Source organism: Ambystoma mexicanum, chromosome 5q (assembly GCF_040938575.1).
Source record: "Ambystoma mexicanum isolate Mex_15411 chromosome 5q, UKY_AmexF1_1, whole genome shotgun sequence".
In the NCBI taxonomy this organism is placed as follows: domain Eukaryota; kingdom Metazoa; phylum Chordata; class Amphibia; order Caudata; family Ambystomatidae; genus Ambystoma; species Ambystoma mexicanum.
The window spans coordinates 1,257,341,736-1,257,361,933 of NC_090933.1; the positions used below are offsets into that span (position 1 = coordinate 1,257,341,736).

Here is a 20,198-nt window from a genome sequence, read left to right on the forward strand (position 1 = left end):
TTTGCTTCTGCTTTTTCTCCCCCTTGCTAAATTCCTGGTTGAAACTCACTGGCTACCGGGCCACCCTTTGTGACCTTGGGCCCAGGCCCCACCATTTGCACACCTGCACTGCCTCCCTGGCAACCATCGCACTTGGGGACTGTATTCTGTATCCTTGCAGTCGCCTACCAGCACTTCGGTCTGCTCTTACCTTGCACTTGCCACCATCCGGCTGTTATTTATCCTAATATTCTACTATCCCATGTACTGCACTTTCCCCCTTGCACTTTTCCCCCTTCCCCTACACTTGCGCGATCTGAATGACACCTGGCCTAGTGGGTTCGTTATCCGTCTTCCCTCTGTTCCCCCTCCCTTGCCTCGTCTCGAAACACTTGCGTATAGGCAAGTTATAAAATACTATATCATATCATCATTGTGGTCATAGGCTGCGCAACAGTGGACACGCTTTCACTGAATTTCCAGGGTTTGTTGCAATACGTTTTTTACCTTAACTGATCATTAATTGAAGATTCTGTCATCAAATATATAATGTTGCTCCAGAAGAAAACAACAAGTCTAAACCTTGATAAGGCTAACAGTCATTAATTTGGCATATTTGTGAGCCTTCGTCACTTCCTCGGGCAGAGATGAAATGAAGCATTTGAAAAACATCACAGCTTAAATAGCCCCTCCCGCAGATACCCAATTATCTGTACCTGCCTGTACCCCTTTGTAGTTTTGCTCAGAAAGGCATGGGGATGTTCAAATCCCCTTAAATGGTACACTGCGTTAAGAAGGGCAGGGTGAGTGAAAGTGAAGAGCAGGAAAAACAAGTGTCCTGGCTGGAGTTTCCGCTGTCAAAATTCTCTCTGCTATTGACACAAAGTTACCACACTGGGTTCCACGGGACACAGGCCTAACACAAACTGGCTATACATCCCCTCTTTCAGACCTTTAGAGGCAGAAGCTTGATATGTGGATGACTGTGCTACCACTGATCTTGTAAAAGGACTGGCCTGAAATTCCAAGCTTCAACTGGACGGCACATACAATGACTTGACACCTAACCAACCCCTCCTGATTTCCTGAGAGCACACTAACAAGGTGGGCTGTTTTTCTCATTTCTTTTCCCCGCTCTTCACTTTCCTGACCCCAGCCCTACTTTACACAATGTACCATTTAGCCCTTGAAGATTGCATGTGTGGGGGGAGTTGAACATCCACGTGCCTTTATGAGCAAAACTATCAGGTACAGACAGGCACAGATAACTGGGTATCTGCGGGAGAGGCTATGTACGCTGTAATGCTCTGATGTTCTTCAAATGCTTCATTTCATCTATGCCCTAGACAGGGGAGACATTCCACAAAAGCTCAAAATATGAAAAATAACAGATTTATTTTAGCCTAATCAAGGTATCGACTAGTTTTCTTCTGGATCAACATCAACCCTTGGCTAGCACTGTACAAGCAAACTCAAATATAATTTTATATTATAGGGTCGATCTACATAAGTGCCGATTGTGTACTTTTTTAAAACAATTTTTTGTAGCGCTTTAAATTGGGGTCATCGTATGTCCTACAGACATGGTTCTGGTGTCATTCCGTTGCACATTTAGCCCACTTTAATGGTATGCTGTCCAAACAGCAATTCCAAATCATTTGAAGTCCATTCATTGATAAAGTTGTGTATAAGTAACGATTTTGTGTAACGTTTTATCAGTGGCATTCCGTTCCACCTGCATCCAACATTGACGGTATACTGTCCAACTTTCCGAATCCCCAAAGGGAGGTGGGGGGTAACAAACGAAGTGAGCCCTTGGTGGAGTATCCCTACAAGTGACCAAGCTGCCAAGTTCACGCGCAGCAGTACCTGGGGGACTGTGTGGGGGGAGGTTCCCCCCCCTCCCCCAGAAGATATATTTTACAGGGCCGCTATCGCAGGTTAAGTTATGGTAAAGTTGCTCAACCTATAGAAAGAGCACTTTTTGGGTGGCGTATAACTTTGCCCTCCCCAGACGAACCCTCAAACTTTGCAAAAAAAAAAAAAAAAAAAAAAAAAAAAAAAAAAAAAAGTATATGGCGACCCCCCCCCCCCCCCAACACAATGATTTGGTGACATCAGGAGCAGTGGCTTGGTCCGAAAGAGTGCTTTTGACAACCCCTGGACAAATCAGTGTCACAAATCACCGACATCAAACTTGCACACTGATGGGGTGTCTTTACATTTTTTTTTTTTTTTTTAAACGGTCGCCATATTGGATCCTTTGTCAGCCACTTGTGTCCACGGATAGCACAGGGAGGACAAAATCTGGAACACACTTTTGGGATTATTTTGTGGACTGGATTGGGGTCATTTTGTGGACTGGAAAGGAGGGGGGGGGTGGAATAACGTTGACAAGGAGCTGTTTTTATAGGTGAATTAAAGCGTTGCAGGTGCCGCAGAGTCCAGAAACTGCACGTGCCATGCAGGTGTTTTCTTTGTTGTGTGTAGTGAAGAAGGCTATGGCTGTGAAGCAGCAGAGTGCCTGGATGGTGGGAGATTCATGGATGGATTCATTGAAGGTTTATAGTGAATCTTGTGGCATCTCCACTACTATTGAATTGGACGAAGTGGAAGTTGTGGTATGCAGATTGTGGGTTAAACTAGGTAACCTTATTACAATTCTGTGAGAGGATGGTTCACTAAACGTCCAAATATTATAGTTGAGGCAACAGTTTGGGCTATGTCACTGCAAGATATTTGCAGGTTGCACTGAAGAATATGGTGAGAAGCCCAATGGAACCGTTTCCAGCTCCGAAGCTTATTTTTTCTGAAAGCAAAGACAAATATTGAGATGGATATGTCCAAATTTGTTTTGTCCTCAGATGGAAGGTAGACAGCTTGTGAATGGAGGTGTATGGGCTTTTTTATATGCTTTAGCAATGGTGTGTCTTTTAAAAACGAAAATATCAAGTTGGACGACATAAATAATGAGGAGATGGAGTGAATTTGACTGATGTCGGAAATTATTTCTCTTTTCAATATCCAAAATGCACTGAAATTTTTTGTGAAGTAGTTGTAAATAAAAAACAAACAGAAAAATGTTTGCAGTTTTTGGTAAAGTTGAAAAAAATAAGCCACCGCCCAAAACAATAAATTAATGAGTAAATAAAAAAACAGTTTTGAACAACAAACTATTAGAATGATTTTAATTCCCCCCACTCATGGAATTTTCCAGGTGTCAGCGGACTATCATACTGTGTGCGTACCATAAAGGCGGCAACAAGGATTTTTGTAGGACAGGCATATATGGAGTGGCAGGTGGACAGAGGGAAGATGTTGGGCGGGTCTTAAATGTAAGGTAGGGGGCAGTGTTTCTTGACCGAATCCTCAAAAGTACTTAAAACTGCTCCACAGAGCGGGGTGTCATAGTACATGCAGAGAATTATGACCCTCGAAAGTAAAGGATCGACTGCCTCATGTATGGCTTGCGAGTCAGCAGGCGGGATTCTCTGACCCACAGCTGTATGCTGTGTGGTGGCAGGAGTGGTTGAGGAAGACTGGGTAGAGGATGTTAACCTGCTTCTCACTGAGAAAGTAACAGCCTTTCTGAAAGCATCCGGGTGGTTCGATCTGGTGTGGCGGTGTATGGAGGTCGTCCCGAAGGAGTGTTTGCGACTATGACCCCACACTATGCATTCAACATGGGCAGCCCAAGCCTTTGGACCTCCCCTACGGTCTTAAAATAACCGCTACACTCATGACTGCCTCTGGGCGCTGGAGGAAGGCACGTCCTCTACCTATTCTTTGTGTTCTTAGTCATTCTCCCCTATACATCACTTTTAGAAAGAGTACTTTTTGGCAGCTGATAAATGGAGCCATTCGACGAATGGTCACCAAAATTTGCCAAGAAGTGCACGCTGATTGGATGTTTGAAAACGTGAGATGCGTCATAATTTTTGACATGGTGCCCATATTGGATGGGCGAATCACAGCCTTTGTCCACGGACAGCGATGTGAGGAAAGGAAGTCTGGAAAATATATTTGGGGTTATTGTGGATGAAAGAGGTCTTGGAATGGGTGGGAGATGGCAAAAAAGTTATGTAAAAAGGCTGTGTAGTTGATGCAGTGTGGGCTGTGAATGTGTGTCTGTGGACGTTATTGGGATCGGGTGTGGGTGTGGAGGTCTGGGTGAATCTTCTTTGAAGGTGTATTGTACATACTTTTGATATGGTTTAATTATATTGTGGTGGCTGTGGCCAGATTCTTGGGGGCATTCCCATAGGCTGTACCACCAAGAATCTGGCCACATGCACTAGTAATATCTGTAGTATAGTGTAGTGTTATACGCAGTAGAAGGGGTATAACGTATTTGTAATATGGTGTAGGGATATAATTGAAGTGTATATGGTATTTTTATAGTACAATTGAGGATAGTGCTCCTTTATCTCTCCTCCTCCTTTGACACAGTGAACCATTCTCTTTTAATTCTATGCCTCCATGATACCTTTGGCATGCCAGACGGCACTGGACTGGTGGACTTCTTTCCCGACTAACCACCCTTTCCAGCTGCAACTTGGCCGTTTGTCCTCCACCACTTCACTTTCTACCTGCAGCGTCTTCCAGCCTTTGTTAGTTGCTGAGCCGTATTTCTGCCAGTTCCATGCATTACTGTTAGCTGCCTGCACCGTTATTAGCCCTGCCTGTCCACTGCTATCAGTGTTCCAACTCTGCCTTTGTTAGTTGTTGCACCGCATTCCTGCCAGCTCCCTGCCTTTGGCACATCATCGTACCTATAGTATACCGACTACTACCCTTGTCTGCATGTACATTCATGGTCTAGGTAGTCTCCCAACAGGTGCCTTGTCTAAGATAGCTTGGATAACCCCCCATATAGCCTTCTCTGTACTACTAGCACCTCAGACTCACAGCCTGCTTACTAAAACTAGCAGCATTAGACCTTCTTATAAAATGACCCCACCCAAGTCCCATAACTGTCCCATAATGACAGACACACAAAAACATAAAACTAGCCAGCAACAACAATACTTTATCGCACAGGTGCCATGCACCACCACTGATAGAAACTTAAGATTGCGTGCTCGCCTATCCAAACTGCACGAACTCCCGGCAAAAAAAATAAATGGAGCAACTTAATTAACCAAAAAGTGCCTACTTCAGACAGCAGTGACAGAACACAATACAAGTATCACTAATCACAAAAGACCTACATTGACCCGTACTAAACAGACATCTAAAGATAGCCATTGCTCCACCCCTGCATCAGAAAGCTACCTACCGAACCTTCAAGGAGCCCTTATAAATGCCAGGTCTCTAATCGCGCATGCAACTGAAATATCGGACATTATACACAGACAACCTTGACTTCCTGGCCATCTCAGAATCATGGCTGCATGATGCAGCAGGCCCTGCCCTTTCGTTGGCAGTTCCAGATAACTATACCATCCTGCGAGCAGACATAGCTCTCGAGGTGGAGGAATAGCAATTATAACCAAGGCTAACTTAGACATGAGAATTGTCACCACACCTACTATGAAGGCCTGCAAATGCCTCACGGTCAAAGTCGCCACTGCCAATTCCCAAACGTTGAATATCTTCCTCATCTATAGACCACCAGGTCCCATTGGAACCTTCTCGGAAGACTGATCCATGGCCCTATCCAATAACCTAAAACACACCTCCCAAACCTTGGTATTAGGCAATTTCAATTTAGGCTACAATGATTGCAAGGATACCCATTCTACCGCCATTGCTATGACATTAAAAGAGCTAGGCTTCTCACAAAGTTAAATCGCCTACGCACATCAAAGGTCGTACCCTTGACTGGATAGCAGATCATAACTAATGTCAAAATTACGTCTATTGCTCCCCATATCTGGACAGACCACCATCTCCTAATATTCACATTGGCAACCAATCTGGCCACTGCCCAGACAGCACCGTTTGCCCCACCTACACGAGGAATAAAAACTAATGACAGCGGATAAACTGCTACCCCACATAATACCTAAGCTTAACTCCATACCGGACAACAAGGAACCCTAACTCCCTAGTTGAACAGTACAACAAAATTATGAACTCTGCCCTTGACATTATCGCACCTCTCAAACAAAGGAAGAGCAAACCTAACACACACCTTAACTCTTGGTTTACCCCTCACCTAAAAAAATCTTAGACTACTCAAAAGAAAGCTTGAAACTGCTTGGAGACTCTCTCCATCAGCAGAAAATAAACTAAACCTTACCAGGGTCTCAACCCAATATAAGAAGGACATCCTCTTAGCCAAACAGGAGACCTATGACAACAGAATATCTCAATCCAAATCCAGTATCAAAGAATTGTTCAGTATTCTAAAAGAATTGGAAACACCTAGTGTACCACAAGAGAATTGCATCAAAGAAAAAAAGTGGTGCTCTAGTATCCAACACGCCTTAACTAACAAAGCTGCTAACTTACAAACCAAAATTGCCCAGAAGAAAGCCTCTCTAACACCTCAAACTACTCAGAGCATAGCCCACCCACCTCACCGCAAACGAGAAACACGCTTTAGCTTCTCCAAAGTCTCCATCATCGAGGTAGAGAAGGTCATACTGGGTCTCAAACCGTCTAACTGCAAGGGTGACCAATGCCCCGCGCAACTTAAGGACGCTACGAGAGAACTTGCACCCTTCATAACGAAACTTGTCAACTCCTCATTTAAACTGGCACTGTCCTGAACAATTTGAAAGAATCCTGGGTACTGCCACTACTCAAGAAGCAAACTCTTAACCCCCGCCATTCCGACAAGCTTCAGGTCCATCACAACTGTGCCATTTCTTCTAAAAATGTTAGATAGAGTGGCCTACATTCAAATACATAACTTCCTGGAATCCAACCTCCCATTAGGTTCTTGACAGTCCGGATTCCACCCCCAACATGGTACGGAGATGGCTCCGATCGATCTTAAGGCCCAAATAGACGAGCCTTACTCCTCCTTCTAGATCTCTCTGTTGACCACAAAGTCTTATGCAGTCACCTGGACTCCGCAGCTCATTTCTCTAAGGAGGCCATAACTTGGATGGAGTCATTCCTGACTAACAGGACCATGAGAGTCTTTTCATCATCGGCCTCAGCAGACCCTATCCCTATAACTTGCGGTGTACCACAGGGATCTTGTGTGTCACCAACACTCTACAATGTATTCACTAAGCCCCTCTTTGACGAAATGGACCATTTGGGTATCGCCTACACAAACTATGCAGACGATACCCAAATCCTCCTACCCCTCACCGGAGACTATGCCATGGATCTGGCTTTGGTGAATAGAATTTATAGCATTGTTCAGGCATGGATGGCCACCCATGGACTATACCTGAACAATGATAAAACTGAGCGTATCATCTTAGGCACCTCGACCCACCTATCCAAACTTAGTCCAGTTTATGCCAACTTCATTTTCGATGAAATAACATAAAAGTAGCAAAGGAAGTGAGACCTTAGGCTTCTATCTAGACGCCACCCTGAACTTCTCAAAACAAGTCAACTCCCTAGCCTCGGCTACCGCATATACGTGCAGGCTAATCAGAGCTTGTAAATAATTCCTCTCAACGGACAGTTGCCTTACTCTTGCTAGAGCTCTCATACTTCCAAATGGATTAATGTAACGCATTATACATTGGTGCAAACAAACAGGTCATCCACAAAATACAGGTTCTCCAGAACAATGCCCCGAGAGCAGCACTTAAGATTAACAAAAATTAACATAGCTCCTCCACTAGAAGAAGATACAAATGGCTATCCACCTTTGAAAAAATCCAACTCAAAACAGCCTTAATATAGCTCCTCCATACCTTACCGACAGACTCTGTAGAAAAACCGCTCTCAGACTGACCAGAATAGCTAACTCCAATTGCCTCAAAGTACCACGATTCAAACTCTACACTATTGGAGGACACAGCTTCCCAGTTAAGGCTGCACAACTGTCTCCTTACCGCCTGGTATTAGAGCACCTCAGTCCTCCTCTAAATTCAGACAAAACTTAACCAACTGGCTAAAAGAAAACGATAAGTAATCGCTTGATTATCACTCTCCTGACGCTCTACACCCCCTTTGATATGCATATTGTACCTCTGGCTCACCTCATCTGCTCCTTCTCCAATTTCCAGCGTTATGGTGGTAATACACAGCTTTTCTTGAAACCTGCCTTTACTACTTTATCTGCCACTCGGATTCCAGACTGTCTGACCGCCATCCAGGCACGGTATGCATCGAACAATCTGTGTTAATGCCACCAAGACAGATTTTTCTTATTGGGACACCTGTGCCCGGTTTTCTTCCCGCTTTCTGGCCGCTGTCCTTGGGCTCTCCATGCCCACCACCCTGTGAGGCCAAAACGTTTGGGGTCATCTTTAACTCCTCCCTTTCCTCGACTCATCACATGTTGGACCTTTTGAAGAAGGAGCATTTTGAGCTTCATGTTGACAGGAATTCCAAGTTATCTTACATTTCCTCAGAAGCTGAATGTTTAGAGAGCCCTTGTCTTCTGTAGGCTGCACTACCTCTAGAGCCTCTTCGTCAACCTCACCCTTTGTTCCCTAAGGACCCTCTAGCAAGGTATGCTTGGCCTGAAGGCTAGGGATCGTCTCTCGGCAGCCCTAGCATTTTTACACTGGCTTCTGGTGGCTGTAAGGAGGAAATTGAAGACCCTCTGCATCATCCACAAGGCTTTCTGGGCCTGGGACAACGCTATTTCCAGCTTTTTGTCCCCAAATACTCTCTAGCAAGGGCCTTGTACTTCTTTTACTCCAATTGTCTGTTAGGAAGAGTATCCCTGTCCCTTTTAGACTTCAGCCGGACTTCCTTCAGTTCCGGAAACTTTTCAAAACGGATTTGGTCTTCCTCTTTCCCCCTCTCATTTTTCTGCCACGTAATCCCACTGCCACCAGGACTGGTGGCCTGGTGCCTCATTAACCTCAGAGGTTCGAGGCACTATACCTAGTTTACAACAGTACACCCTCGCCCTCCCAAACTCTGTTCAGCACTGCCATGCAGGTCTGTTACCTGGCGGCTGTGCACCCCACCCATGGGACACTTCCGCCCCAGCACTTATGTAGTGGCCTCCCACATTTGCCCCCATTGGCTCTTCCTTCCTGGGCACCCTCCCCCCACTTGCCCATCCCTACCCTTTCATTAATACATTTCTTACTGCAGAATGCATATGTGCATTTATAGCAGTACTGTACAGTTTTTTTGTATAAATGAAAGGAAATGCAGATGGAAAATGTGTAGACTATTGTTACGTGGCTGTTGGTGTGTGGAAGTTTATATGTAGATAGGTTTACATGTAGAGTTTTTGGAAGTGATTGCTTAGGTGTGACTGTTCGAAAGCAGACAATGAGTTGCAAACATAAAATGAGATTGGCAGAAGGGCAGTCTTGTGCGATTGTGTGCACATTCTATTGGGTGTTTTAACAATACCTGGTCTGGAAAGCGGACGGCGGAGACCGTGGATAGTTATGAAAGTCCATTGATTTATGATTTTTATTGTATGGTAGGGAAAAGTGTATGACTGAAAATAGTCCTTTTTTTGCAACTATACAGTTGTATATTCATTCCATTAGCATAGTGCAAAACGCTCATTGAAATGTTGGAGAATCTTATTAAGTCCAACTACTTTATTCAAAACTGTAAAGTAGACGGAATCTAGAAGAAAGGTGGCTCCAACATGGAACCTTTTTTGTGGCTATTTTTATTTTATTTTTGCAGGAGAGGCCAGGAAGTAAGGTGGGGGAGGGAAATGAGGGAAGGGACACCAACCACCGACACAGAGGGGCAAGTGGACAGGGGAACGTGTTGGGTGGGCCTTAAATCTAAGGTAAGGGGCATTGTTTCTCATGTTCGTTGATTGCAGCCTCGAAAGCACTTCGAAACTGCTCCCCCGCTGCAGAGTGGTGTTGCAGTATATGGATCAACAGCGAAACTGCTCCCTGCTGCAGAGTGGTGTGTTGCACTATATACAGAGTACTGTTTTCGAAAGATACTGATCAACAGCTCTTTTATGGCTTGCAAGGTAGCTGGTGGGATCATCTGCCCCACATGAGTAGCCTGTGTGGTGGCAGTATCGGTTAAGGAAGATGAAATAGAGGTAGATGAAGACAGCCTACTAATTCCTGAGAAAGGAACAGCCTCAGGCTCAGAGAAACCTGGTAGTTGGATTTGGTGTGGCAGCGCATGCAGTTGGTCCCATAGGAGTACTGCCCAAGTTGTCCGTGTGTTGCACTCAGTGCATCTCACCTAGGTAGCCTGAAATTTAGGTACACCCCTCATCCCCCCCTAAACAGTGGTAAATAACCACCACACCCATGATTCCCTGTGGGTGTGGGAGGCATTTCCTCCATATCTTCCTGGTCATCTCGATTCTTCTTTACATTATTGCGCTTTTTCTGTTGTCCAGGCCTTCCAGCTGGTGGTGGTGGTGGAGGATCCTGGGGCAGGAGGGATGGCCATGGCTGATGCCATTTTTTTTTTTAAGTTGAATAGCAGTTGTGCTAATACTCTTCCAAGGTTCCATGTGTTAATATCCCTGCATAAATATCGCCATACAAGAATGGTGGCATATTTTTACGGCATTATTAACCCATTAAACCTGCGTGGGACACCCCTGCAAACCCCGCTCCCATTTACCCCAAAAGTTATCCCCATTATTGTTATCGCCTATGGCCATTTCCGATGACCATATATATGGTGATATTATTGGTGAGGATAATATTACCAGATACCCTTCCAAGCTGTGCGCCCTCCTGGGTTACAGATGGAAAAGCAGTAAGAATAGGTGTAGGAGCTAGCTGTGCAAGGGTAAACTTTCAGCTTAAAACTTACTGGATCGGCCGACAATGCAATTTCAAACTGTTCGCGAAGCACGGTCCTGTACGTGGACATGCCATTGCGGCAAGCGCGCAGCCACAGGACACTGTCCGGAAAGTCTGCAATGAATGCAGACGTTCACGTACATACAAAATGGTGTAAAAAGTTGATAGAAGGTGGGGGAATGGGGAATGGAACAGTTTTCACTTTAAACTTCTTAGATTGGCCAAAATTCTATTATATTGGGGGTGAGCATGATGTTAAGAAGTTGTAGCAAATTAGGGTGCACTGGTAAAAACCTAGGAAATTCAGTGAAAAAAACGTTACGGTATAGAAGTAAAACCAAAAATCCCTCGAAAATTCATAGTTATGGTAAGTTAAGCAACCATAGGTCGTGCCACCACTATGCACTGCTAAGACGATCAACCAGGACATAAAGATATCACAAATGTTTTAACACAATGTACCTCACATTTTTTCAATATATAGATTTTTTCTCTACATTTTAGTTTAGATCAACTGAACAAATTAGATTCAAGCACAATTAACAATTGTATGTCAATGAAAAAAACTCAAACAACTGGGTAGTTGATTCTAAGGAAACTAATCATCCAGTAAGACAATCTCTTAGAGAGAGATTATATATGTTAGTTTATTCCTTATACAATTCCACACCTTTTCACAATGCGCATCAAATTGTGCATAGTTACCTGTTAAGACCCTCCGGACATTATTACATGACATTTGGACACCCCACCCCTTTCCCCCAGATTTCAAACCCTTCACACAAACGACTGTTGCCTGAAATTGGCGAAATATCAATGTGGTTGTAGAAGGACCAGACAAAGCTCCTTTTAACGCGTCTCAATGCAAGGAATTATACTCCAAGGACGCATCGTTTGAGATATTTGCAACGCAATGCACCGTGACAGGGTGAGGCGACCAGTGGGGAGAGCACACAAGGTCCCAGCATGCTGCAACACGCCAACTCTTGCCTCCCCCAAATGCCCCTAGACGCTTACACCAGAAAAAATTAATATACAACCCACTAGAGAGAAAAGGCCCAATACACCTCTTGCAAGGAAGTTGTATTGCCATACAAAAGGAAAAGCGCCAACAAAGAACTCTGCTACAGCGTCTTCAGTGACACGACATACAGCAGACACGCTGCTAGTTGGCGAGACCCTACACATAGGTCACCTGCTCCATAGGGTATGCCAGGCCATTGGTCCCACCTCCATCATCTTCTACGTGGGCAATGTTCCAGTCAGTCATTGGTCAGCAGATAAGACAAATAATTCTATTACCAACTAAGAACAAACATCTATCTCAATGTAACAGGGCACCTGGTACTAACAGCCAGGGGCCCAGGGGGGGGAAAGCTGAGGTCACACTAACCCACTCACTCCCCGACAGGCTGGCATTCCTCCAAGGTCTCCCACCCTCGTTCTGGGCCATAATTTCATCACTCCCTGCACAAATCATGTGACCTAGGAGTGAAGGCAGGAAGGCCCTGCCTGTTGATCGACAGGGGGGAGGGGGCGGGGGGATCCAGCAGGTTTGGTCAGTTTTCTGGGGTTATCTGGTACATTGGAATTCAGGGGTGCTAAAGCCAGGTCGTTGGGGTGCCATAACTAAGGATTGGGACTGGTGGGGGTTGAAGGCCAGTGTCGTCCTTCTCATGGGATCACACCTTTCACAGACACTCAGCCCTCCTCCTGTGGCCTTGCAGGGCACATTCTTCCCAGGGAGCAAAGGTTGGCAACATTTTAGGACAATTAAGGGTTTTATGGATCGGTGCAGCAGCTCTGGTCTCTCATCAGTGTGTGGGACACAACCCATTCCCTTGCTCATGTTCACTGCTTAGCCCTGGAGTGATGACTGCTACGCTATTAAGATTTGTGCCACAATATGGCTGCTAATGTGCTAATATCCAAGATAGCTGCTATTCGCGCATGTGCACTACATCTACAAAATATTTAATAATAGGATTGTGTCCTGTTCTGTGGTTTCTTACATTAGTGATGGCGGCCTTTGCCTTATTCTAAAGCACGTCAGGATGTGGGAAGATGGTGTCCACTTCCCAACATTCCCCCCCTTTCATTCACAAACACCCCTTATAAGCCCAGATTTGCTAGTGCCCCAGTAGCGTTCCTCTTCTAACCTTTCAGCCTCCAAATAAGGCAGCAATCCTTCCGTTGAAACCCATGCTCTACATACATGAGAAACTCTGGCCGGACTGAGCGTACTCCTCATGGGTGCAAGTCATGTAAATACAACCCCCCTCACCTGCCCCCCCCCCCCATCTCCTGCTAAATCAACCCAGTTCTCTGTATAATGCTCTGGTGGGGGTGTAGTGATAATACCTGAAGGTTTTCAGCGGTGCTATCACCACCATGCATGGTTTGTTTGGGTCATCCGTTTGGACAGCACTATCCTTTGTGCCACAAGGTGAATTTGATCCCCCAATTGAAACCATCATCATGGCACTGCTATGTACTGCTTTGGCACAACATCGAAGCCCCAATTGGCAGTTGCAAAATAAAGGACCAATATGAAATGGATCACGGGCACCAGCATCTTCACGATCGCCCCCATCCTGGATGGTGCCTAAGTGAAGAGTCTATCAAACCAATCATCTTGTATGCCAGCTTCCGTTTGCATGTGTGATCCAAGGGAGTGCAGTGCTCCTATTATTTGCATCAGGGAGCCGTACTCTGTCAGTTGGAGGCACAAATGTGAAGCAAGAATCAGCAGTTTTCCGGCAAACCCCTTCTTCCATCGCTGTGGGCAGATCAAGCACATATCATTTCTGAAGGGTCATCAACCTTATGGCGCGCGTCTCAACCTTTATTGCGTTGAGGCCTTGTTCAGTGTCATTCCCCAGCTGTAACACCTCCTACCTGAGGATAGGGAGCCATTTGGCATTCGTGGCAGAAGTAGAGAAGCGAAAAATATTTCTTCTTTGCTAAACAGTCTATATTCATTAGTTATTTCTTTGAACAATTCAGAGGAGTCTTGAGACAGATAATTGTATCTTCTTTTCCTGCGTAACTTGCAGCTCTTTTCTCCCTCAGGCAAGACACAGATGATGGGGCATGGTAACTCATTTCTGGTGGGCCCCATTGTGGCCAGGGTTGGGCCAGGCAAATTCTTCGATCCCACTGCAAGGTGTTCTTCGGGCTCTCAAGGATTGCAGAGTGCAGCGTGGCCATTGAGAAATAGCCCCTCCATGATGGCGGGAGGTGCAAGAATGCCTGCTGTCTCCACACCCATTAGTAGTCCATTACTGCAGCAGTGTCTTTGAGGTCTGGGCTAAACAAGGTCTTGTTGCATTAGATATTAGCCCCCACTAAAACATTTCCTTCATTATAAAAACATAGTTCATGAGTTTCTTGCGGCTAAACTTTTACTGGCTTTTCCTATGCTTTGATCTACAGGTTTTGCGACATGTTAATTCCAGAATTGTTCACATACTAGAATTCACTTCAGCCAATACTTCCATCTCCAAATCCCAGTAACCCGCCTGCTGTGCACCTCATTGACTTTGCTTGCCACCTGTTGTCTATGTATTTCACTGCTCGTAAATTCAGGTATAGCCTTTGCAGACTCCGGGTGCTTTTGGAGTTTTGTTTGTGTTGCAGCTGATCAGGATCCATAGTTTCCAATTGAACATTTTGTGCCTGGAATGTGCCCCGGAGCCTACACAGTGCCAGATGGAACAGGCATTTAGCCTCGTGGTTCTTGTGATATTAATACCTTGGGTGCCCCAGGGGCATGTGGTATCAACGAACAGACATAACTTCCATTCACTCTTCTCTTGCTCACCGAACTAATGTCTGTAACAACTATTTGAAAATTCTGGATAATACACATCTTCTATTATATCTTGGCCTAGCCCATTATACTATACATGTATATTTTCTAAGTTGCCTTTTCTTACGTGTTACAGTTATGTTATATACATTTTTAGGAGACCTGGTAAAAACGGAGGTCGTGGAAGGGGCACTAGAATTAGTATTACGAGCAAGGCTGTAATTTCTCATTTGATCAGTAACATTGGTGTCTGTGGCCACAATGTGGTGTGTGTAATGTTTTGTAGTCACATTTACATCTTGAATTCCCCTTTGGTGAAGTTAGACAGACACATTAATGGCAGCATTGGTTTGTATGTACCCCACTCTTTTATATGCCATCCCCATATAAAAGTACACCCCAATTATATTCCTAAACCAAACAAATGTTGCAAATAGTCCAGCAATGTAATGCATTGCACATATACATGAATAGGAAATCCTTAACATGAGGAGGAGGGGGGATATAGAGCAAAACAGGAATAGACAGGTAGAGAGAGGAATCAAGAGGGAGATAGAGAACGAGAGTGTATGGGGAACTGCGAGGATGCAGGCAAGGTACTGGGAATCTGGGTTCAGAAGAACAGAGAGAAGGCGTTTAAGATCCACCACAGTAAAGTGGGTCGCCTCTTTGGGGACGTTGCAATGTATTGTTGCGGGGGGGCTTCAGGACCACTGGAAATTCTGCCTGTACAATGTCATTAAGAGGGCACAAGTCCTAAATCCTTCTCCAACTCTCCCCTTTCACATTCCTTATCGGGCAGATGGCCGTGTTGCTTGGGGAAGTAGATAGTACAATTAACCCCTGATTTAGTAGGGCAACAATTGTGTCCCTTATCCCTTCCTTCGACACGAGGTCCCGTCTTACCAGAGGCAACACTGCTCCTGGCTTGAGGGTTATCTGAACTGGGGTCACCCCCTGCAAGAGACCAACATCGTGAGCATTTGTCATCCACAGTCTGAGGGACCTGTTCTAAGTTTGTGTCATTGAAGAGGGAGGGGGGGTTAATGCTACAAGGCCCATCAATGGACACTGCACTTTCCGATACTGCACCATAACGTTGCAAGGGATAGAAATCGCCAGTACAATCTTGGCATTGCCTGGTCCATCATCAAACAAATCTGCATCCGTCACTTTAATACACAACACTGTGCGCCACTCGCATCCATCCGAGTCTGTTCCAAATACAACAATCCATTACGCCGACACCACCAGACTCTGCAAATCTAGGGACAATATTGTTCCCTCCAGGAGTTCAGGGGACACCATAGGTCGGAAAATTAAGTCAGACGGCATCCACCAACAGGCCTTGCCAATTTGGGGCAATGCTTCGAGAAACACTTATGCCTCACACAAACAAATCAGGGTCTACAGGAATACCGCAGACTACAGCCTTTCCTCCACGTGCATGGATTACAACCATTGCTCTTATAATACACATACCTGGAGTGGCGCACACTACTCCATCTGTGAAAGAAAGAACAGTCATATCCAATTTGCTCAACAGATCTCGCCCCAATACATCGAGGGACCTCTCCTAATATAATTGAGGTGCACAACTTTTCCTCCTATTTTGAAGTCAAGTTCTTTTGTATATGGAACCATGGCGACAGCCCCAGGGAATCCCTGCATGTCAAGAGTCACCTGATTATGGGAAGTTTCCCTCTCGGATGCATGATTTAGTGGTACCTGTGTTTACCATGAAGATGAATTGCTCGTTACCCATCTCAGTGCCCACCAAGGGTTCCTAGTCAGGGTGGACTGTCATGTACAGGACTGGGCACGCAAGAATTCTCTGTGGGCTGTCTTAGTTGGGGCATGTTTGGTACCAGGAAATGTGAAATGGTTGCTTCCCACTACGCTCACTCCTTGGTACGATATGATGGTGCCATTCGGCACCACATCAGTCATTCCAATATTACTCCCCTACATGCCGTTCTGTTGTGGCATTAATGGTTGTGTCATTTGTGGGTCTTGTACTTGTGTACCTGGGGGTCATGGTGGTAGCAGAGTGTAGGCCTGATGTATCTTGTAGGGTATAGTAGTTGGCCTTGGGGTGGGGCAGGGGTGGTGGACAATAGTTGCTGTATGGATTGTATCCTGCCCCCTGCCTGCTTACACATCCCCTTGTAAAGTGTCCCAATATCCCACAGCTCCAGCATTGCAAGGGACCCATACCTGCACCCAGAGGTCGCATCCCTCCAAATCCCACTTTCCTTCTCTGAACCCGCGCCACAGACCTCCTTGCTGCCACACTGAGTAAGGGTGGTGGAGTCCACTTCCCCACTGTCCTCATCCTCCTCTTTGCCAAAATGCTGCTATTCTAACATCTGGAGGGATCAGGGGTCTGCTCTGTCACCTCCATACACACACTCAATGGCACGGCTATCTTTGCCAATTTAGTTTGTACTATTTTTCACTTCCTCTGCCTGCAGCCATAGTTTTCTTCCTTTTCTCTCACTTTTATCCTCTTACAGTGGTTTATAGTTGTCTGAATCTCAGCCCACCCCTTCGCTTCAATGCCCGCTATTTTCTCTAATGCCTTCTGTACTTCCTTGGGCAACCCCCTCTTGATGACAAAATGATTGGTCCAACTGCTTCCCAGTCTCTGTGCGCTGCATCTGCTGATCCATTATAATGTAGTGTGCAGAGTCCTCATCGTCTCCCATGGTATATTGCATTATAAGACTGTAGGTTTGGCATATTAGGGGGGGATGGGGGGTCTGTTCACCGCAGCGCGTCCCACACCTGCGCTTAGATATTGTTAAAAGGCGCATGGTCTAGTTTTACTCTGGGGTACCCTGATTTAACCCACACTTCTCCATTTTGGTCCCGCACTATTGCAACAAGTACACTTTTCATATCCCCAGAGCTAAGGAAATCCCTGTTTTTCAAGTGCATAGATCCATTTTCACCCCAGAAGTAAGGGGCGGGAGCGGCTTAATCAAATTAGTCTTACCCATTTGCGCCCAGGGGACACAGTGCATCCCACCTAAGCCCTTGTGCAACAACAGCATCCGAGTGCCGTGTTCCTTCCTTATTTAAAGTCCCACACTTCCCCTTTTCCTTTCTATTGCCACCCTGCCAAACCCATTCCTCAACCGCGGTCCCCACAAACTTTCCAACGTTGGCGTAAGCACTGGTGCCTGCTGTGCATCCCCTTCATCATCTTCTCTCCTCCATGGTGTTCCATTCGTCTTCACCAAACTCTCAGTCTGCGCCCCCGACTGACCCGTACACCGCACTTCCCACTCGTCCATCCCCACCTCCCCCCTTCTCAACCTGCACATTCTTTATGGCCGTAGTATCTAACTAAAATAAAAGGTCTCCTGCTCTCCATTCATCCAACCCATTCCTCTTCTTCCTTCCCCCCTCCTGGGCTGCCGTCAATGGAGCCAATTCCACCTGTGTAGCCTCCAATGCCTCCTCCAGCTCCTTCTGTACCTTACTGTCCTGGGGCGGGATAGCACTTGGTATGTAAGGAGATGGGGCTGTCGCTGAGGTGGGCTCGTACGTCATGTTTGTGTACCCCGTACTTGGGCGAGTGGGTGGTGGCACGGTCCCAGTGGTGTTACAGACATCACATTTGGACAGCCCCTTCAGTATCCTGAGTCCCACCTCCATTAGGATCTTCCCCATCCTCTATCATTTTCCACAGACCCACTATCACTTTTCCTTATGAAGCGGTTTACCTTTATATCTAGCAGCTAAAAACGTGACGATGTGTTCTAGTATCCCTCTATTCTTGGTGCCATGCCCCCCTTCCCTTGGGTCTCTACCACCCATTGTTATTTCTGAATCTTGTCCCTATACAATTGTAATGCACTGCACATGTATTCTAATAGTGTCCCCCCCTCCCATTTCCACAATCTGCACGCTCCAAAAGTCCAACCTTCAAAAATAGGCGCTGCACACACTTTAATTACATAAGTCTCTACCAGTACACTGTCCCTGTCGCCCCCTCATCCCCTCTTCCCGCACGCACTAATACACCACACGCTCTCAATACGAAATATCAACACTGGCCCACCTCTGGAATCAAGTCAGGTTCACCAAATGCAGAAAAGCCCCCTAGATGCTCACACCAGAAATAAATACAACCCACTAGGGAAAAGGGCCCAATCCACCTCTTTTAAGGTGCATTTCTCCCTCCCACCCCCATAATGCGACATCCATGACAAGAGAAAAAGCTCTAGTGAGAGGGTTCTGTGGCTCCAACTTGAGAACAGGAGAGGGACACAAAGTACCCAATTGCCCACCGTTGTGTGTACAGTATGTTGGTGTGTTACAAAGTTTGTAAGGTGCAAAGATGTGTAATTAACACCAGTGCTATAGTAATAAAAATGATATAATGCCGCCACCTGCTAAAAAATTAACCAGGCATCAAGATGTCATGTATAGGTTATAGACACAAATACACAATCAACTTGTCTGAAATGTACTAAGACCCAATTTTATTTTTCTCCCAAAACCAAGCAGAAGGTTTATTGCATCCCCCGCAACCTCGTCCAGCGTACCAGAGAACAAATAACCAACTATCTGTGTATTGATTTAGAATAAAACTTTAAAAAAAATGTAAAATAGCAAACCAAATTCACAGTGACCCGAGAGAATAGCTCAGGGGTAACGCACTTGTCTTGGAAGCAAGACGAGGCTGAGTAACACGTGTGGTCCCTCCCGTGCTTAGAGGCTGGACTGGCATGAAGCGCGATATAACAATCAATTGAATTTCTTATTTTTAAATAACGTTCCATAAAACATCCTTCAATAACAACTTCTCCCAAAAAATGTGTACCATAAAAGCATTTGAAAAGAAGGTTTATATTTTATCACATTTAACATCAATGAACTTTGGGTATGCTTCATAATTCACCCAAAATGTTTCAGTAGAAATAAATTAAATGTTCTATTCTCTTAGGTGTCAGCACTTTGCAATAAACAATGTGCTTTACAGTATACACAACTTCTTTATTCTGAAATAAATCGACATGTATGGAGGTTTTTTGGTAGGTTGCGCCCAACCCCGAAGTACCCAATAGAATCATAACCTCATTTTTTTTTTTTTTTAAACCAATGTACATTTAAAAACACTCAATTTATTTTAGGTATTAAGATAATAAACCTCGTTTTCTGGGATACTTAGCAAAACATCCTTGGATATTGAAAATTCATTATTGAGCCAATCGTATTCCCAGAGAGTTTGAGTAACAGCCGTTTTTAGCACAAATTAAACCTTCAACTCTAGCTCCAAAATGATTGCCTTAAAGTTATTCATACAAGACGTAACTGTTGGATTCGAACCCACGCTATGAACAGTTTTTAAATCCATAAATGAGGTTTCTCAAGTGGCCGGTGTTTTATCTTAATATGTTTTCCCCCCATACTGTTAGAGTCTGCATGAAGTAAGAGCCAATTCATATATGGCAACTACATGGAAGGAATTCGGTGATCAATCGTTTCCCCCCTCCCCAAATGTTCCCTTCACAGAGATAGCCATCATAGACTTAGATCCCATATTTCAA

The 20,198-nt window shown here is 45.2% G+C and overlaps 1 protein-coding gene across 2 annotated transcripts in view; it reads right to left on the reverse strand.

Annotated features, from left to right (window-relative positions):
* Positions 1-20,198, reverse strand: part of LOC138497992 (protein brambleberry-like) — a 297,213-nt gene that overhangs the window by 268,687 nt on the left and 8,328 nt on the right. The window lies entirely within an intron of this gene.